Source organism: Paramormyrops kingsleyae, unplaced genomic scaffold, assembly GCF_048594095.1.
Source record: "Paramormyrops kingsleyae isolate MSU_618 unplaced genomic scaffold, PKINGS_0.4 ups72, whole genome shotgun sequence".
In the NCBI taxonomy this organism is placed as follows: Eukaryota; Metazoa; Chordata; class Actinopteri; order Osteoglossiformes; family Mormyridae; genus Paramormyrops; species Paramormyrops kingsleyae.
In genome coordinates this window covers 152,641-167,228 of record NW_027326010.1, presented here as the reverse complement: position 1 = coordinate 167,228, position 14,588 = coordinate 152,641, and the positions used below count along the sequence as shown (strand labels likewise).

Genomic DNA, 14,588 nt, shown 5'->3' with positions numbered 1-14,588 from the left:
GATGCGGCATTGATGTCAAGATGTCTTTGAGAAAGTCGTTATTAAAATGAGGAAGAAATCGGTGAGTTGTATACGATTGCTACGAGTACTTTCTGCAAAAGTGGGCGGGGACTGCCGTCTTTGTACAAATAAAGGTAATTTGTGAAATGAAAGGGTAGTGACATCTTTACATTCGTGGCAAGACGCAGGGCCCTCTGGATAAGGTGAAACTAAGAAAAAGCTTACGGCACTTGGTATTCCCAGGCAGTCTCCCAACCAAGTACTAACCAAGCCCGGCCCCGCTTAGCTTCCGAGATCAGACGAGATCGGGCGCAGTCGGAACGGTATGGCCGTAAGCGAGGGAAGCGGCCAGAATCAGCACTTTTGTTTTCAGTTGAGGGTTTATTGAGAGTCGCACCGAGAGAAGAGCAGACGTCGATGCGGCATTGATGTCAAGATGTCTTTGAGAAAGTCGTTATTAAAATGAGGAAGAAATCGGTGAGTTGTATACGATTGCTACGAGTACTTTCTGCAAAAGTGGGCGGGGACTGCCGTCTTTGTACAAATAAAGGTAATTTGTGAAATGAAAGGGTAGTGACATCTTTACATTCGTGGCAAGACGCAGGGCCCTCTGGATAAGGTGAAACTAAGAAAAAGCTTACGGCACTTGGTATTCCCAGGCAGTCTCCCAACCAAGTACTAACCAAGCCCGGCCCCGCTTAGCTTCCGAGATCAGACGAGATCGGGCGCAGTCGGAACGGTATGGCCGTAAGCGAGGGAAGCGGCCAGAATCAGCACTTTTGTTTTCAGTTGAGGGTTTATTGAGAGTCGCACCGAGAGAAGAGCAGACGTCGATGCGGCATTGATGTCAAGATGTCTTTGAGAAAGTCGTTATTAAAATGAGGAAGAAATCGGTGAGTTGTATACGATTGCTACGAGTACTTTCTGCAAAAGTGGGCGGGGACTGCCGTCTTTGTACAAATAAAGGTAATTTGTGAAATGAAAGGGTAGTGACATCTTTACATTCGTGGCAAGACGCAGGGCCCTCTGGATAAGGTGAAACTAAGAAAAAGCTTACGGCACTTGGTATTCCCAGGCAGTCTCCCAACCAAGTACTAACCAAGCCCGGCCCCGCTTAGCTTCCGAGATCAGACGAGATCGGGCGCAGTCGGAACGGTATGGCCGTAAGCGAGGGAAGCGGCCAGAATCAGCACTTTTGTTTTCAGTTGAGGGTTTATTGAGAGTCGCACCGAGAGACGAGCAGACGTCGATGCGGCATTGATGTCAAGATGTCTTTGAGAAAGTCGTTATTAAAATGAGGAAGAAATCGGTGAGTTGTATACGATTGCTACGAGTACTTTCTGCAAAAGTGGGCGGGGACTGCCGTCTTTGTACAAATAAAGGTAATTTGTGAAATGAAAGGGTAGTGACATCTTTACATTCGTGGCAAGACGCAGGGCCCTCTGGATAAGGTGAAACTAAGAAAAAGCTTACGGCACTTGGTATTCCCAGGCAGTCTCCCAACCAAGTACTAACCAAGCCCGGCCCCGCTTAGCTTCCGAGATCAGACGAGATCGGGCGCAGTCGGAACGGTATGGCCGTAAGCGAGGGAAGCGGCCAGAATCAGCACTTTTGTTTTCAGTTGAGGGTTTATTGAGAGTCGCACCGAGAGACGAGCAGACGTCGATGCGGCATTGATGTCAAGATGTCTTTGAGAAAGTCGTTATTAAAATGAGGAAGAAATCGGTGAGTTGTATACGATTGCTACGAGTACTTTCTGCAAAAGTGGGCGGGGACTGCCGTCTTTGTACAAATAAAGGTAATTTGTGAAATGAAAGGGTAGTGACATCTTTACATTCGTGGCAAGACGCAGGGCCCTCTGGATAAGGTGAAACTAAGAAAAAGCTTACGGCACTTGGTATTCCCAGGCAGTCTCCCAACCAAGTACTAACCAAGCCCGGCCCCGCTTAGCTTCCGAGATCAGACGAGATCGGGCGCAGTCGGAACGGTATGGCCGTAAGCGAGGGAAGCGGCCAGAATCAGCACTTTTGTTTTCAGTTGAGGGTTTATTGAGAGTCGCACCGAGAGAAGAGCAGACGTCGATGCGGCATTGATGTCAAGATGTCTTTGAGAAAGTCGTTATTAAAATGAGGAAGAAATCGGTGAGTTGTATACGATTGCTACGAGTACTTTCTGCAAAAGTGGGCGGGGACTGCCGTCTTTGTACAAATAAAGGTAATTTGTGAAATGAAAGGGTAGTGACATCTTTACATTCGTGGCAAGACGCAGGGCCCTCTGGATAAGGTGAAACTAAGAAAAAGCTTACGGCACTTGGTATTCCCAGGCAGTCTCCCAACCAAGTACTAACCAAGCCCGGCCCCGCTTAGCTTCCGAGATCAGACGAGATCGGGCGCAGTCGGAACGGTATGGCCGTAAGCGAGGGAAGCGGCCAGAATCAGCACTTTTGTTTTCAGTTGAGGGTTTATTGAGAGTCGCACCGAGAGAAGAGCAGACGTCGATGCGGCATTGATGTCAAGATGTCTTTGAGAAAGTCGTTATTAAAATGAGGAAGAAATCGGTGAGTTGTATACGATTGCTACGAGTACTTTCTGCAAAAGTGGGCGGGGACTGCCGTCTTTGTACAAATAAAGGTAATTTGTGAAATGAAAGGGTAGTGACATCTTTACATTCGTGGCAAGACGCAGGGCCCTCTGGATAAGGTGAAACTAAGAAAAAGCTTACGGCACTTGGTATTCCCAGGCAGTCTCCCAACCAAGTACTAACCAAGCCCGGCCCCGCTTAGCTTCCGAGATCAGACGAGATCTGGCGCAGTCGGAACGTTATGGCCGTAAGCGAGGGAAGCGGCCAGAATCAGCACTTTTGTTTTCAGTTGAGGGTTTATTGAGAGTCGCACCGAGAGAAGAGCAGACGTCGATGCGGCATTGATGTCAAGATGTCTTTGAGAAAGTCGTTATTAAAATGAGGAAGAAATCGGTGAGTTGTATACGATTGCTACGAGTACTTTCTGCAAAAGTGGGCGGGGACTGCCGTCTTTGTACAAATAAAGGTAATTTGTGAAATGAAAGGGTAGTGACATCTTTACATTCGTGGCAAGACGCAGGGCCCTCTGGATAAGGTGAAACTAAGAAAAAGCTTACGGCACTTGGTATTCCCAGGCAGTCTCCCAACCAAGTACTAACCAAGCCCGGCCCCGCTTAGCTTCCGAGATCAGACGAGATCGGGCGCAGTCGGAACGGTATGGCCGTAAGCGAGGGAAGCGGCCAGAATCAGCACTTTTGTTTTCAGTTGAGGGTTTATTGAGAGTCGCACCGAGAGAAGAGCAGACGTCGATGCGGCATTGATGTCAAGATGTCTTTGAGAAAGTCGTTATTAAAATGAGGAAGAAATCGGTGAGTTGTATACGATTGCTACGAGTACTTTCTGCAAAAGTGGGCGGGGACTGCCGTCTTTGTACAAATAAAGGTAATTTGTGAAATGAAAGGGTAGTGACATCTTTACATTCGTGGCAAGACGCAGGGCCCTCTGGATAAGGTGAAACTAAGAAAAAGCTTACGGCACTTGGTATTCCCAGGCAGTCTCCCAACCAAGTACTAACCAAGCCCGGCCCCGCTTAGCTTCCGAGATCAGACGAGATCGGGCGCAGTCGGAACGGTATGGCCGTAAGCGAGGGAAGCGGCCAGAATCAGCACTTTTGTTTTCAGTTGAGGGTTTATTGAGAGTCGCACCGAGAGAAGAGCAGACGTCGATGCGGCATTGATGTCAAGATGTCTTTGAGAAAGTCGTTATTAAAATGAGGAAGAAATCGGTGAGTTGTATACGATTGCTACGAGTACTTTCTGCAAAAGTGGGCGGGGACTGCCGTCTTTGTACAAATAAAGGTAATTTGTGAAATGAAAGGGTAGTGACATCTTTACATTCGTGGCAAGACGCAGGGCCCTCTGGATAAGGTGAAACTAAGAAAAAGCTTACGGCACTTGGTATTCCCAGGCAGTCTCCCAACCAAGTACTAACCAAGCCCGGCCCCGCTTAGCTTCCGAGATCAGACGAGATCGGGCGCAGTCGGAACGGTATGGCCGTAAGCGAGGGAAGCGGCCAGAATCAGCACTTTTGTTTTCAGTTGAGGGTTTATTGAGAGTCGCACCGAGAGAAGAGCAGACGTCGATGCGGCATTGATGTCAAGATGTCTTTGAGAAAGTCGTTATTAAAATGAGGAAGAAATCGGTGAGTTGTATACGATTGCTACGAGTACTTTCTGCAAAAGTGGGCGGGGACTGCCGTCTTTGTACAAATAAAGGTAATTTGTGAAATGAAAGGGTAGTGACATCTTTACATTCGTGGCAAGACGCAGGGCCCTCTGGATAAGGTGAAACTAAGAAAAAGCTTACGGCACTTGGTATTCCCAGGCAGTCTCCCAACCAAGTACTAACCAAGCCCGGCCCCGCTTAGCTTCCGAGATCAGACGAGATCGGGCGCAGTCGGAACGGTATGGCCGTAAGCGAGGGAAGCGGCCAGAATCAGCACTTTTGTTTTCAGTTGAGGGTTTATTGAGAGTCGCACCGAGAGAAGAGCAGACGTCGATGCGGCATTGATGTCAAGATGTCTTTGAGAAAGTCGTTATTAAAATGAGGAAGAAATCGGTGAGTTGTATACGATTGCTACGAGTACTTTCTGCAAAAGTGGGCGGGGACTGCCGTCTTTGTACAAATAAAGGTAATTTGTGAAATGAAAGGGTAGTGACATCTTTACATTCGTGGCAAGACGCAGGGCCCTCTGGATAAGGTGAAACTAAGAAAAAGCTTACGGCACTTGGTATTCCCAGGCAGTCTCCCAACCAAGTACTAACCAAGCCCGGCCCCGCTTAGCTTCCGAGATCAGACGAGATCGGGCGCAGTCGGAACGGTATGGCCGTAAGCGAGGGAAGCGGCCAGAATCAGCACTTTTGTTTTCAGTTGAGGGTTTATTGAGAGTCGCACCGAGAGAAGAGCAGACGTCGATGCGGCATTGATGTCAAGATGTCTTTGAGAAAGTCGTTATTAAAATGAGGAAGAAATCGGTGAGTTGTATACGATTGCTACGAGTACTTTCTGCAAAAGTGGGCGGGGACTGCCGTCTTTGTACAAATAAAGGTAATTTGTGAAATGAAAGGGTAGTGACATCTTTACATTCGTGGCAAGACGCAGGGCCCTCTGGATAAGGTGAAACTAAGAAAAAGCTTACGGCACTTGGTATTCCCAGGCAGTCTCCCAACCAAGTACTAACCAAGCCCGGCCCCGCTTAGCTTCCGAGATCAGACGAGATCGGGCGCAGTCGGAACGGTATGGCCGTAAGCGAGGGAAGCGGCCAGAATCAGCACTTTTGTTTTCAGTTGAGGGTTTATTGAGAGTCGCACCGAGAGAAGAGCAGACGTCGATGCGGCATTGATGTCAAGATGTCTTTGAGAAAGTCGTTATTAAAATGAGGAAGAAATCGGTGAGTTGTATACGATTGCTACGAGTACTTTCTGCAAAAGTGGGCGGGGACTGCCGTCTTTGTACAAATAAAGGTAATTTGTGAAATGAAAGGGTAGTGACATCTTTACATTCGTGGCAAGACGCAGGGCCCTCTGGATAAGGTGAAACTAAGAAAAAGCTTACGGCACTTGGTATTCCCAGGCAGTCTCCCAACCAAGTACTAACCAAGCCCGGCCCCGCTTAGCTTCCGAGATCAGACGAGTACCTTTATTTGTACAAAGACGGCAGTCCCCGCCCACTTTTGCAGAAAGTACTCGTAGCAATCGTATACAACTCACCGATTTCTTCCTCATTTTAATAACGACTTTCTCAAAGTCATCTTGACATCAATGCCGCATCGACGTCTGCTCTTCTCTCGGTGCGACTCTCAATAAACCCTCAACTGAAAACAAAAGTGCTGATTCTGGCCGCTTCCCTCGCTTACGGCCATACCGTTCCGACTGCGCCCGATCTCGTCTGATCTCGGAAGCTAAGCGGGGCCGGGCTTGGTTAGTACTTGGTTGGGAGACTGCCTGGGAATACCAAGTGCCGTAAGCTTTTTCTTAGTTTCACCTTATCCAGAGGGCCCTGCGTCTTGCCACGAATGTAAAGATGTCACTACCCTTTCATTTCACAAATTACCTTTATTTGTACAAAGACGGCAGTCCCCGCCCACTTTTGCAGAAAGTACTCGTAGCAATCGTATACAACTCACCGATTTCTTCCTCATTTTAATAACGACTTTCTCAAAGACATCTTGACATCAATGCCGCATCGACGTCTGCTCTTCTCTCGGTGCGACTCTCAATAAACCCTCAACTGAAAACAAAAGTGCTGATTCTGGCCGCTTCCCCTGCTTACGGCGATACCGTTCCGACTGCGCCCGATCTCGTCTGATCTCGGAAGCTAAGCGGGGCCGGGCTTGGTTAGTACTTGGTTGGGAGACTGCCTGGGAATACCAAGTGCCGTAAGCTTTTTCTTAGTTTCACCTTATCCAGAGGGCCCTGCGTCTTGCCACGAATGTAAAGATGTCACTACCCTTTCATTTCACAAATTACCTTTATTTGTACAAAGACGGCAGTCCCCGCCCACTTTTGCAGAAAGTACTCGTAGCAATCGTATACAACTCACCGATTTCTTCCTCATTTTAATAACGACTTTCTCAAAGACACCTTGACATCAATGCCGCATCGACGTCTGCTCTTCTCTCGGTGCGACTCTCAATAAACCCTCAACTGAAAACAAAAGTGCTGATTCTGGCCGCTTCCCTCGCTTACGGCCATACCGTTCCGACTGCGCCCGATCTCGTCTGATCTCGGAAGCTAAGCGGGGCCGGGCTTGGTTAGTACTTGGTTGGGAGACTGCCTGGGATTACCAAGTGCCGTAAGCTTTTTCTTAGTTTCACCTTATCCAGAGGGCCCTGCGTCTTGCCACGAATGTAAAGATGTCACTACCCTTTCATTTCACAAATTACCTTTATTTGTACAAAGACGGCAGTCCCCGCCCACTTTTGCAGAAAGTACTCGTAGCAATCGTATACAACTCACCGATTTCTTCCTCATTTTAATAACGACTTTCTCAAAGACATCTTGACATCAATGCCGCATCGACGTCTGCTCTTCTCTCGGTGCGACTCTCAATAAACCCTCAACTGAAAACAAAAGTGCTGATTCTGGCCGCTTCCCTCGCTTACGGCCATACCGTTCCGACTGCGCCCGATCTCGTCTGATCTCGGAAGCTAAGCGGGGCCGGGCTTGGTTAGTACTTGGTTGGGAGACTGCCTGGGAATACCAAGTGCCGTAAGCTTTTTCTTAGTTTCACCTTATCCAGAGGGCCCTGCGTCTTGCCACGAATGTAAAGATGTCACTACCCTTTCATTTCACAAATTACCTTTATTTGTACAAAGACGGCAGTCCCCGCCCACTTTTGCAGAAAGTACTCGTAGCAATCGTATACAACTCACCGATTTCTTCCTCATTTTAATAACGACTTTCTCAAAGACATCTTGACATCAATGCCGCATCGACGTCTGCTCTTCTCTCGGTGCGACTCTCAATAAACCCTCAACTGAAAACAAAAGTGCTGATTCTGGCCGCTTCCCTCGCTTACGGCCATACCGTTCCGACTGCGCCCGATCTCGTCTGATCTCGGAAGCTAAGCGGGGCCGGGCTTGGTTAGTACTTGGTTGGGAGACTGCCTGGGAATACCAAGTGCCGTAAGCTTTTTCTTAGTTTCACCTTATCCAGAGGGCCCTGCGTCTTGCCACGAATGTAAAGATGTCACTACCCTTTCATTTCACAAATTACCTTTATTTGTACAAAGACGGCAGTCCCCGCCCACTTTTGCAGAAAGTACTCGTAGCAATCGTATACAACTCACCGATTTCTTCCTCATTTTAATAACGACTTTCTCAAAGACATCTTGACATCAATGCCGCATCGACGTCTGCTCTTCTCTCGGTGCGACTCTCAATAAACCCTCAACTGAAAACAAAAGTGCTGATTCTGGCCGCTTCCCTCGCTTACGGCCATACCGTTCCGACTGCGCCCGATCTCGTCTGATCTCGGAAGCTAAGCGGGGCCGGGCTTGGTTAGTACTTGGTTGGGAGACTGCCTGGGAATACCAAGTGCCGTAAGCTTTTTCTTAGTTTCACCTTATCCAGAGGGCCCTGCGTCTTGCCACGAATGTAAAGATGTCACTACCCTTTCATTTCACAAATTACCTTTATTTGTACAAAGACGGCAGTCCCCGCCCACTTTTGCAGAAAGTACTCGTAGCAATCGTATACAACTCACCGATTTCTTCCTCATTTTAATAACGACTTTCTCAAAGACATCTTGACATCAATGCCGCATCGACGTCTGCTCTTCTCTCGGTGCGACTCTCAATAAACCCTCAACTGAAAACAAAAGTGCTGATTCTGGCCGCTTCCCTCGCTTACGGCCATACCGTTCCGACTGCGCCCGATCTCGTCTGATCTCGGAAGCTAAGCGGGGCCGGGCTTGGTTAGTACTTGGTTGGGAGACTGCCTGGGAATACCAAGTGCCGTAAGCTTTTTCTTAGTTTCACCTTATCCAGAGGGCCCTGCGTCTTGCCACGAATGTAAAGATGTCACTACCCTTTCATTTCACAAATTACCTTTATTTGTACAAAGACGGCAGTCCCCGCCCACTTTTGCAGAAAGTACTCGTAGCAATCGTATACAACTCACCGATTTCTTCCTCATTTTAATAACGACTTTCTCAAAGACATCTTGACATCAATGCCGCATCGACGTCTGCTCTTCTCTCGGTGCGACTCTCAATAAACCCTCAACTGAAAACAAAAGTGCTGATTCTGGCCGCTTCCCTCGCTTACGGCCATACCGTTCCGACTGCGCCCGATCTCGTCTGATCTCGGAAGCTAAGCGGGGCCGGGCTTGGTTAGTACTTGGTTGGGAGACTGCCTGGGAATACCAAGTGCCGTAAGCTTTTTCTTAGTTTCACCTTATCCAGAGGGCCCTGCGTCTTGCCACGAATGTAAAGATGTCACTACCCTTTCATTTCACAAATTACCTTTATTTGTACAAAGACGGCAGTCCCCGCCCACTTTTGCAGAAAGTACTCGTAGCAATCGTATACAACTCACCGATTTCTTCCTCATTTTAATAACGACTTTCTCAAAGACATCTTGACATCAATGCCGCATCGACGTCTGCTCTTCTCTCGGTGCGACTCTCAATAAACCCTCAACCGAAAACAAAAGTGCTGATTCTGGCCGCTTCCCTCGCTTACGGCCATACCGTTCCGACTGCGCCCGATCTCGTCTGATCTCGGAAGCTAAGCGGGGCCGGGCTTGGTTAGTACTTGGTTGGGAGACTGCCTGGGAATACCAAGTGCCGTAAGCTTTTTCTTAGTTTCACCTTATCCAGAGGGCCCTGCGTCTTGCCACGAATGTAAAGATGTCACTACCCTTTCATTTCACAAATTACCTTTATTTGTACAAAGACGGCAGTCCCCGCCCACTTTTGCAGAAAGTACTCGTAGCAATCGTATACAACTCACCGATTTCTTCCTCATTTTAATAACGACTTTCTCAAAGACATCTTGACATCAATGCCGCATCGACGTCTGCTCTTCTCTCGGTGCGACTCTCAATAAACCCTCAACTGAAAACAAAAGTGCTGATTCTGGCCGCTTCCCTCGCTTACGGCCATACCGTTCCGACTGCGCCCGATCTCGTCTGATCTCGGAAGCTAAGCGGGGCCGGGCTTGGTTAGTACTTGGTTGGGAGACTGCCTGGGAATACCAAGTGCCGTAGGCTTTTTCTTAGTTTCACCTTATCCAGAGGGCCCTGCGTCTTGCCACGAATGTAAAGATGTCACTACCCTTTCATTTCACAAATTACCTTTATTTGTACAAAGACGGCAGTCCCCGCCCACTTTTGCAGAAAGTACTCGTAGCAATCGTATACAACTCACCGATTTCTTCCTCATTTTAATAACGACTTTCTCAAAGACATCTTGACATCAATGCCGCATCGACGTCTGCTCTTCTCTCGGTGCGACTCTCAATAAACCCTCAACTGAAAACAAAAGTGCTGATTCTGGCCGCTTCCCTCGCTTACGGCCATACCGTTCCGACTGCGCCCGATCTCGTCTGATCTCGGAAGCTAAGCGGGGCCGGGCTTGGTTAGTACTTGGTTGGGAGACTGCCTGGGAATACCAAGTGCCGTAGGCTTTTTCTTAGTTTCACCTTATCCAGAGGGCCCTGCGTCTTGCCACGAATGTAAAGATGTCACTACCCTTTCATTTCACAAATTACCTTTATTTGTACAAAGACGGCAGTCCCCGCCCACTTTTGCAGAAAGTACTCGTAGCAATCGTATACAACTCACCGATTTCTTCCTCATTTTAATAACGACTTTCTCAAAGACATCTTGACATCAATGCCGCATCGACGTCTGCTCGTCTCTCGGTGCGACTCTCAATAAACCCTCAACTGAAAACAAAAGTGCTGATTCTGGCCGCTTCCCTCGCTTACGGCCATACCGTTCCGACTGCGCCCGATCTCGTCTGATCTCGGAAGCTAAGCGGGGCCGGGCTTGGTTAGTACTTGGTTGGGAGACTGCCTGGGAATACCAAGTGCCGTAAGCTTTTTCTTAGTTTCACCTTATCCAGAGGGCCCTGCGTCTTGCCACGAATGTAAAGATGTCACTACCCTTTCATTTCACAAATTACCTTTATTTGTACAAAGACGGCAGTCCCCGCCCACTTTTGCAGAAAGTACTCGTAGCAATCGTATACAACTCACCGATTTCTTCCTCATTTTAATAACGACTTTCTCAAAGACATCTTGACATCAATGCCGCATCGACGTCTGCTCTTCTCTCGGTGCGACTCTCAATAAACCCTCAACTGAAAACAAAAGTGCTGATTCTGGCCGCTTCCCTCGCTTACGGCCATACCGTTCCGACTGCGCCCGATCTCGTCTGATCTCGGAAGCTAAGCGGGGCCGGGCTTGGTTAGTACTTGGTTGGGAGACTGCCTGGGAATACCAAGTGCCGTAGGCTTTTTCTTAGTTTCACCTTATCCAGAGGGCCCTGCGTCTTGCCACGAATGTAAAGATGTCACTACCCTTTCATTTCACAAATTACCTTTATTTGTACAAAGACGGCAGTCCCCGCCCACTTTTGCAGAAAGTACTCGTAGCAATCGTATACAACTCACCGATTTCTTCCTCATTTTAATAACGACTTTCTCAAAGACATCTTGACATCAATGCCGCATCGACGTCTGCTCTTCTCTCGGTGCGACTCTCAATAAACCCTCAACTGAAAACAAAAGTGCTGATTCTGGCCGCTTCCCTCGCTTACGGCCATACCGTTCCGACTGCGCCCGATCTCGTCTGATCTCGGAAGCTAAGCGGGGCCGGGCTTGGTTAGTACTTGGTTGGGAGACTGCCTGGGAATACCAAGTGCCGTAGGCTTTTTCTTAGTTTCACCTTATCCAGAGGGCCCTGCGTCTTGCCACGAATGTAAAGATGTCACTACCCTTTCATTTCACAAATTACCTTTATTTGTACAAAGACGGCAGTCCCCGCCCACTTTTGCAGAAAGTACTCGTAGCAATCGTATACAACTCACCGATTTCTTCCTCATTTTAATAACGACTTTCTCAAAGACATCTTGACATCAATGCCGCATCGACGTCTGCTCTTCTCTCGGTGCGACTCTCAATAAACCCTCAACTGAAAACAAAAGTGCTGATTCTGGCCGCTTCCCTCGCTTACGGCCATACCGTTCCGACTGCGCCCGATCTCGTCTGATCTCGGAAGCTAAGCGGGGCCGGGCTTGGTTAGTACTTGGTTGGGAGACTGCCTGGGAATACCAAGTGCCGTAAGCTTTTTCTTAGTTTCACCTTATCCAGAGGGCCCTGCGTCTTGCCACGAATGTAAAGATGTCACTACCCTTTCATTTCACAAATTACCTTTATTTGTACAAAGACGGCAGTCCCCGCCCACTTTTGCAGAAAGTACTCGTAGCAATCGTATACAACTCACCGATTTCTTCCTCATTTTAATAACGACTTTCTCAAAGACATCTTGACATCAATGCCGCATCGACGTCTGCTCTTCTCTCGGTGCGACTCTCAATAAACCCTCAACTGAAAACAAAAGTGCTGATTCTGGCCGCTTCCCTCGCTTACGGCCATACCGTTCCGACTGCGCCCGATCTCGTCTGATCTCGGAAGCTAAGCGGGGCCGGGCTTGGTTAGTACTTGGTTGGGAGACTGCCTGGGAATACCAAGTGCCGTAGGCTTTTTCTTAGTTTCACCTTATCCAGAGGGCCCTGCGTCTTGCCACGAATGTAAAGATGTCACTACCCTTTCATTTCACAAATTACCTTTATTTGTACAATGACGGCAGTCCCCGCCCACTTTTGCAGAAAGTACTCGTAGCAATCGTATACAACTCACCGATTTCTTCCTCATTTTAATAACGACTTTCTCAAAGACATCTTGACATCAATGCCGCATCGACGTCTGCTCTTCTCTCGGTGCGACTCTCAATAAACCCTCAACTGAAAACAAAAGTGCTGATTCTGGCCGCTTCCCTCGCTTACGGCCATACCGTTCCGACTGCGCCCGATCTCGTCTGATCTCGGAAGCTAAGCGGGGCCGGGCTTGGTTAGTACTTGGTTGGGAGACTGCCTGGGAATACCAAGTGCCGTAGGCTTTTTCTTAGTTTCACCTTATCCAGAGGGCCCTGCGTCTTGCCACGAATGTAAAGATGTCACTACCATTTCATTTCACAAATTACCTTTATTTGTACAAAGACGGCAGTCCCCGCCCACTTTTGCAGAAAGTACTCGTAGCAATCGTATACAACTCACCGATTTCTTCCTCATTTTAATAACGACTTTCTCAAAGACATCTTGACATCAATGCCGCATCGACGTCTGCTCTTCTCTCGGTGCGACTCTCAATAAACCCTCAACTGAAAACAAAAGTGCTGATTCTGGCCGCTTCCCTCGCTTACGGCCATACCGTTCCGACTGCGCCCGATCTCGTCTGATCTCGGAAGCTAAGCGGGGCCGGGCTTGGTTAGTACTTGGTTGGGAGACTGCCTGGGAATACCAAGTGCCGTAGGCTTTTTCTTAGTTTCACCTTATCCAGAGGGCCCTGCGTCTTGCCACGAATGTAAAGATGTCACTACCCTTTCATTTCACAAATTACCTTTATTTGTACAAAGACGGCAGTCCCCGCCCACTTTTGCAGAAAGTACTCGTAGCAATCGTATACAACTCACCGATTTCTTCCTCATTTTAATAACGACTTTCTCAAAGACATCTTGACATCAATGCCGCATCGACTTCTGCTCTTCTCTCGGTGCGACTCTCAATAAACCCTCAACTGAAAACAAAAGTGCTGATTCTGGCCGCTTCCCTCGCTTACGGCCATACCGTTCCGACTGCGCCCGATCTCGTCTGATCTCGGAAGCTAAGCGGGGCCGGGCTTGGTTAGTACTTGGTTGGGAGACTGCCTGGGAATACCAAGTGCCGTAGGCTTTTTCTTAGTTTCACCTTATCCAGAGGGCCCTGCGTCTTGCCACGAATGTAAAGATGTCACTACCCTTTCATTTCACAAATTACCTTTATTTGTACAAAGACGGCAGTCCCCGCCCACTTTTGCAGAAAGTACTCGTAGCAATCGTATACAACTCACCGATTTCTTCCTCATTTTAATAACGACTTTCTCAAAGACATCTTGACATCAATGCCGCATCGACGTCTGCTCTTCTCTCGGTGCGACTCTCAATAAACCCTCAACTGAAAACAAAAGTGCTGATTCTGGCCGCTTCCCTCGCTTACGGCCATACCGTTCCGACTGCGCCCGATCTCGTCTGATCTCGGAAGCTAAGCGGGGCCGGGCTTGGTTAGTACTTGGTTGGGAGACTGCCTGGGAATACCAAGTGCCGTAGGCTTTTTCTTAGTTTCACCTTATCCAGAGGGCCCTGCGTCTTGCCACGAATGTAAAGATGTCACTACCCTTTCATTTCACAAATTACCTTTATTTGTACAAAGACGGCAGTCCCCGCCCACTTTTGCAGAAAGTACTCGTAGCAATCGTATACAACTCACCGATTTCTTCCTCATTTTAATAACGACTTTCTCAAAGACATCTTGACATCAATGCCGCATCGACGTCTGCTCTTCTCTCGGTGCGACTCTCAATAAACCCTCAACTGAAAACAAAAGTGCTGATTCTGGCCGCTTCCCTCGCTTACGGCCATACCGTTCCGACTGCGCCCGATCTCGTCTGATCTCGGAAGCTAAGCGGGGCCGGGCTTGGTTAGTACTTGGTTGGGAGACTGCCTGGGAATACCAAGTGCCGTAGGCTTTTTCTTAGTTTCACCTTATCCAGAGGGCCCTGCGTCTTGCCACGAATGTAAAGATGTCACTACCCTTTCATTTCACAAATTACCTTTATTTGTACAAAGACGGCAGTCCCCGCCCACTTTTGCAGAAAGTACTCGTAGCAATCGTATACAACTCACCGATTTCTTCCTCATTTTAATAACGACTTTCTCAAAGACATCTTGACATCAATGCCGCATCGAC

General features: G+C 48.3%; 33 non-coding genes and 1 pseudogene across 33 annotated transcripts; 21 read left to right on the top strand and 13 right to left on the bottom strand.

The window, feature by feature from the left end:
- Positions 1 to 218: 218 nt before the first annotated feature.
- On the bottom strand, positions 219 to 337 carry LOC140586694 (5S ribosomal RNA). Its single transcript, XR_011988503.1, has one exon. It is a non-coding gene; the product is annotated as a 5S ribosomal RNA (ribosomal RNA).
- A 297-nt stretch (positions 338 to 634) lies between these two features.
- Positions 635 to 753, bottom strand: LOC140586693 (5S ribosomal RNA). The gene has a single exon (XR_011988502.1). It is a non-coding gene; the product is annotated as a 5S ribosomal RNA (ribosomal RNA).
- A 297-nt stretch (positions 754 to 1,050) lies between these two features.
- LOC140586692 (5S ribosomal RNA) lies at positions 1,051 to 1,169 on the bottom strand. Its single transcript, XR_011988501.1, has one exon. It is a non-coding gene; the product is annotated as a 5S ribosomal RNA (ribosomal RNA).
- Positions 1,170 to 1,466: 297 nt separating this feature from the next.
- Positions 1,467 to 1,585, bottom strand: LOC140586691 (5S ribosomal RNA). The gene has a single exon (XR_011988500.1). It is a non-coding gene; the product is annotated as a 5S ribosomal RNA (ribosomal RNA).
- Positions 1,586 to 1,882: 297 nt separating this feature from the next.
- Positions 1,883 to 2,001, bottom strand: LOC140586689 (5S ribosomal RNA). Its single transcript, XR_011988498.1, has one exon. It is a non-coding gene; the product is annotated as a 5S ribosomal RNA (ribosomal RNA).
- Positions 2,002 to 2,298: 297 nt separating this feature from the next.
- On the bottom strand, positions 2,299 to 2,417 carry LOC140586688 (5S ribosomal RNA). The gene has a single exon (XR_011988497.1). It is a non-coding gene; the product is annotated as a 5S ribosomal RNA (ribosomal RNA).
- Positions 2,418 to 2,714: 297 nt separating this feature from the next.
- Positions 2,715 to 2,833, bottom strand: LOC140586855 (5S ribosomal RNA; annotated as a pseudogene).
- A 297-nt stretch (positions 2,834 to 3,130) lies between these two features.
- On the bottom strand, positions 3,131 to 3,249 carry LOC140586687 (5S ribosomal RNA). The gene has a single exon (XR_011988496.1). It is a non-coding gene; the product is annotated as a 5S ribosomal RNA (ribosomal RNA).
- A 297-nt stretch (positions 3,250 to 3,546) lies between these two features.
- On the bottom strand, positions 3,547 to 3,665 carry LOC140586686 (5S ribosomal RNA). Its single transcript, XR_011988495.1, has one exon. It is a non-coding gene; the product is annotated as a 5S ribosomal RNA (ribosomal RNA).
- Positions 3,666 to 3,962: 297 nt separating this feature from the next.
- Positions 3,963 to 4,081, bottom strand: LOC140586685 (5S ribosomal RNA). Its single transcript, XR_011988494.1, has one exon. It is a non-coding gene; the product is annotated as a 5S ribosomal RNA (ribosomal RNA).
- Positions 4,082 to 4,378: 297 nt separating this feature from the next.
- Positions 4,379 to 4,497, bottom strand: LOC140586684 (5S ribosomal RNA). The gene has a single exon (XR_011988493.1). It is a non-coding gene; the product is annotated as a 5S ribosomal RNA (ribosomal RNA).
- Positions 4,498 to 4,794: 297 nt separating this feature from the next.
- On the bottom strand, positions 4,795 to 4,913 carry LOC140586683 (5S ribosomal RNA). Its single transcript, XR_011988492.1, has one exon. It is a non-coding gene; the product is annotated as a 5S ribosomal RNA (ribosomal RNA).
- A 297-nt stretch (positions 4,914 to 5,210) lies between these two features.
- LOC140586682 (5S ribosomal RNA) lies at positions 5,211 to 5,329 on the bottom strand. The gene has a single exon (XR_011988491.1). It is a non-coding gene; the product is annotated as a 5S ribosomal RNA (ribosomal RNA).
- A 599-nt stretch (positions 5,330 to 5,928) lies between these two features.
- On the top strand, positions 5,929 to 6,047 carry LOC140586681 (5S ribosomal RNA). Its single transcript, XR_011988490.1, has one exon. It is a non-coding gene; the product is annotated as a 5S ribosomal RNA (ribosomal RNA).
- Positions 6,048 to 6,344: 297 nt separating this feature from the next.
- LOC140586782 (5S ribosomal RNA) lies at positions 6,345 to 6,463 on the top strand. Its single transcript, XR_011988591.1, has one exon. It is a non-coding gene; the product is annotated as a 5S ribosomal RNA (ribosomal RNA).
- Positions 6,464 to 6,760: 297 nt separating this feature from the next.
- On the top strand, positions 6,761 to 6,879 carry LOC140586839 (5S ribosomal RNA). Its single transcript, XR_011988648.1, has one exon. It is a non-coding gene; the product is annotated as a 5S ribosomal RNA (ribosomal RNA).
- A 297-nt stretch (positions 6,880 to 7,176) lies between these two features.
- Positions 7,177 to 7,295, top strand: LOC140586680 (5S ribosomal RNA). The gene has a single exon (XR_011988489.1). It is a non-coding gene; the product is annotated as a 5S ribosomal RNA (ribosomal RNA).
- Positions 7,296 to 7,592: 297 nt separating this feature from the next.
- On the top strand, positions 7,593 to 7,711 carry LOC140586678 (5S ribosomal RNA). Its single transcript, XR_011988487.1, has one exon. It is a non-coding gene; the product is annotated as a 5S ribosomal RNA (ribosomal RNA).
- Positions 7,712 to 8,008: 297 nt separating this feature from the next.
- On the top strand, positions 8,009 to 8,127 carry LOC140586677 (5S ribosomal RNA). The gene has a single exon (XR_011988486.1). It is a non-coding gene; the product is annotated as a 5S ribosomal RNA (ribosomal RNA).
- A 297-nt stretch (positions 8,128 to 8,424) lies between these two features.
- Positions 8,425 to 8,543, top strand: LOC140586676 (5S ribosomal RNA). Its single transcript, XR_011988485.1, has one exon. It is a non-coding gene; the product is annotated as a 5S ribosomal RNA (ribosomal RNA).
- A 297-nt stretch (positions 8,544 to 8,840) lies between these two features.
- On the top strand, positions 8,841 to 8,959 carry LOC140586675 (5S ribosomal RNA). The gene has a single exon (XR_011988484.1). It is a non-coding gene; the product is annotated as a 5S ribosomal RNA (ribosomal RNA).
- A 297-nt stretch (positions 8,960 to 9,256) lies between these two features.
- Positions 9,257 to 9,375, top strand: LOC140586674 (5S ribosomal RNA). Its single transcript, XR_011988483.1, has one exon. It is a non-coding gene; the product is annotated as a 5S ribosomal RNA (ribosomal RNA).
- A 297-nt stretch (positions 9,376 to 9,672) lies between these two features.
- LOC140586730 (5S ribosomal RNA) lies at positions 9,673 to 9,791 on the top strand. The gene has a single exon (XR_011988539.1). It is a non-coding gene; the product is annotated as a 5S ribosomal RNA (ribosomal RNA).
- A 297-nt stretch (positions 9,792 to 10,088) lies between these two features.
- LOC140586729 (5S ribosomal RNA) lies at positions 10,089 to 10,207 on the top strand. Its single transcript, XR_011988538.1, has one exon. It is a non-coding gene; the product is annotated as a 5S ribosomal RNA (ribosomal RNA).
- Positions 10,208 to 10,504: 297 nt separating this feature from the next.
- LOC140586673 (5S ribosomal RNA) lies at positions 10,505 to 10,623 on the top strand. The gene has a single exon (XR_011988482.1). It is a non-coding gene; the product is annotated as a 5S ribosomal RNA (ribosomal RNA).
- Positions 10,624 to 10,920: 297 nt separating this feature from the next.
- Positions 10,921 to 11,039, top strand: LOC140586728 (5S ribosomal RNA). The gene has a single exon (XR_011988537.1). It is a non-coding gene; the product is annotated as a 5S ribosomal RNA (ribosomal RNA).
- A 297-nt stretch (positions 11,040 to 11,336) lies between these two features.
- LOC140586727 (5S ribosomal RNA) lies at positions 11,337 to 11,455 on the top strand. Its single transcript, XR_011988536.1, has one exon. It is a non-coding gene; the product is annotated as a 5S ribosomal RNA (ribosomal RNA).
- Positions 11,456 to 11,752: 297 nt separating this feature from the next.
- On the top strand, positions 11,753 to 11,871 carry LOC140586672 (5S ribosomal RNA). The gene has a single exon (XR_011988481.1). It is a non-coding gene; the product is annotated as a 5S ribosomal RNA (ribosomal RNA).
- A 297-nt stretch (positions 11,872 to 12,168) lies between these two features.
- On the top strand, positions 12,169 to 12,287 carry LOC140586726 (5S ribosomal RNA). The gene has a single exon (XR_011988535.1). It is a non-coding gene; the product is annotated as a 5S ribosomal RNA (ribosomal RNA).
- Positions 12,288 to 12,584: 297 nt separating this feature from the next.
- LOC140586725 (5S ribosomal RNA) lies at positions 12,585 to 12,703 on the top strand. Its single transcript, XR_011988534.1, has one exon. It is a non-coding gene; the product is annotated as a 5S ribosomal RNA (ribosomal RNA).
- A 297-nt stretch (positions 12,704 to 13,000) lies between these two features.
- On the top strand, positions 13,001 to 13,119 carry LOC140586723 (5S ribosomal RNA). Its single transcript, XR_011988532.1, has one exon. It is a non-coding gene; the product is annotated as a 5S ribosomal RNA (ribosomal RNA).
- A 297-nt stretch (positions 13,120 to 13,416) lies between these two features.
- On the top strand, positions 13,417 to 13,535 carry LOC140586722 (5S ribosomal RNA). The gene has a single exon (XR_011988531.1). It is a non-coding gene; the product is annotated as a 5S ribosomal RNA (ribosomal RNA).
- A 297-nt stretch (positions 13,536 to 13,832) lies between these two features.
- Positions 13,833 to 13,951, top strand: LOC140586721 (5S ribosomal RNA). The gene has a single exon (XR_011988530.1). It is a non-coding gene; the product is annotated as a 5S ribosomal RNA (ribosomal RNA).
- A 297-nt stretch (positions 13,952 to 14,248) lies between these two features.
- LOC140586720 (5S ribosomal RNA) lies at positions 14,249 to 14,367 on the top strand. Its single transcript, XR_011988529.1, has one exon. It is a non-coding gene; the product is annotated as a 5S ribosomal RNA (ribosomal RNA).
- The last annotated feature ends 221 nt before the right edge of the window (positions 14,368 to 14,588 follow it).